The following is a 2224-nucleotide window of genomic DNA, read 5'->3' as shown; positions in this document are numbered from 1 at the left end:
ATATATATATATATATATATATATATATATATATATATATATATATATATATAGAAAATTTGAAAAACGAAAGACAACACAGAGTAAAACGTTAGCGCTTTCATTCAATCTTCAGACGTTTTTAAAAAAAAAAAAAACGTCTGAAGATTGAATGAAAGCGCTAACGTTTTACTCTGTGTTGTCTTTCGTTTTTCAAATTTTCTATATATAAAACCGGACACTGTGATATTTTTTGGATTTAACTATATATATATATATACATATATATATATATATAATATATATATATATATATAATATATATATATATATATATATATATATATATATATATATATATATATATATATATATATATACAGCAAAACTCGGTTATAACGAAGTCACTGGGACCTAAGAAATTACTTCGTTATATCCGTAATTCGTTATAACCGTATGAGAAATTCATTAAATTTACATAGTTGGGGATCCAAGATGACTTCGCTATATCCGTGAATTCGCAATATCCGTGTTCGTACTAAATGAGTTTTACTGTATATATAATCATCCTTTAAGTATCATGAGGTGAATTTTGGTCCTGGCGTGATCAAATATAATAAAGCCCGAACGATTTTATGAAAGATTTGATCAGTCCTCGACCGGAATTAATATCTCATAATGTTTAAACAATTATTCCTAATTTCTAATTATTATATAATTTTAGCAATTGCAAGATTAAAGATCGATATATTAAGTACGCAAACCCCGCTGTCATACCAACAATCCGTCAACTGAATTAATTGGACTGTATAGAACAAAATTGATTCTTATCACACACAAAGACACTAGAAAATGTAGATATAACACTTTAAGGGTGGACAGGACATTGCAGTGTAAAATTATTTGTTAGTGATTTTTGTTGCTTATTTTAACACATCAACATTAAAATGTTCTCTACAAAATATATTTGTTTCTTGATCATTTTCTATACAAGGGAGATATTTTAATAGTAATTATCACCATTTCCTGGCATTATGAATTTTCTGGACAATTTCAATGATCTGCAATAGTTATTTTATTTGATGGAATTTATTTGCCAATTATTTTCAATAATTTTAAAAACAGAAAGGAATTTTAAGTTTACTTAAAATGCTTTATATATATATATATATATTGATTTATACAATGTTTCGCCCTACGAGTAATCGCACTTTTTAATGTGTATTATCAAGAAGTAGAGAGTGTTCTATTTGGTCATGTAATGTTGGTGTCAATGGATTGCTTCCTTCACCAGCATCAGACAAATATTACGAACATAAATTCTTAGCAGACAGCGTCCATTTAAACAAGCAAGGCAATGTTCATTTGTCTCGCAGCTTGTGTGGTCTCATTCTTTCAAGGGCACGCTAAGTTAAATTGGTCGCATTATGTCATCACCGACACTTCAGATATTTTCTACAAAATCAAGTAAACTTTTACATTTACAGAGCAATAGATAAGATAATAAAAATATAAACAATAAAAAAAAAAACGACAATAATAATATATATATATATATATATATATATATATATATATATATATATATATTATATATACATATTATATATATATATATATATAAAGCACGGGGAAATTCACTTTTGTTGGAGCTCCACCTCTGCCCCGACCGAGGCTTGAACTCACGACCTCTGGAACCCATTCTCCAAGCAGTGAGCAGCCACCGCGCTACCCATCTAGGCAAGACAAAAAATCTTGCTTTCGATGACGAACGGAACCTACATGTAGCGCGCTGGCCGCGCACTGCACGGTCGCTTGAGATACAGGTGGAATACAGTTAAACGACAATCTATGCATTGTGTATCGTTCCGATCCTCTCAAATTGTCGTTTAACTGTATTCCACCTGTATCTCAAGCGACTGTGTAGTTAAATACTTAAATACCGTTTGCTAATACCAGCACAGCAATTATTTTCAGTAGTGTTCATCATGGCACCTAAGCGGAAATCTACAGATTTGACGAAACGAACATCTGCCAAAAGAGGAAAACAATCTCTGGATACCTCAGTAACACAATCCACTTCTCCTTCTACCATCTCTCCGGAGATTTTGGAAACCATTACAAAAGTGGTCACGGAAAAAGTCACCGCGAACCTGAAGGAAGAAATTTCTAATATGTTCAGTGGTCTCCAGCAAACTGCCATCACCAGTCAGGGGAGTATTGCATGTGCATCTAGTACTAATTC

Source organism: Magallana gigas, chromosome 9, assembly GCF_963853765.1.
Source record: "Magallana gigas chromosome 9, xbMagGiga1.1, whole genome shotgun sequence".
NCBI classification, from domain to species: Eukaryota; Metazoa; Mollusca; class Bivalvia; order Ostreida; family Ostreidae; genus Magallana; species Magallana gigas.
The sequence above is the reverse complement of the archived record's forward strand: the minus strand, read 5'-3'. Positions refer to the sequence as shown.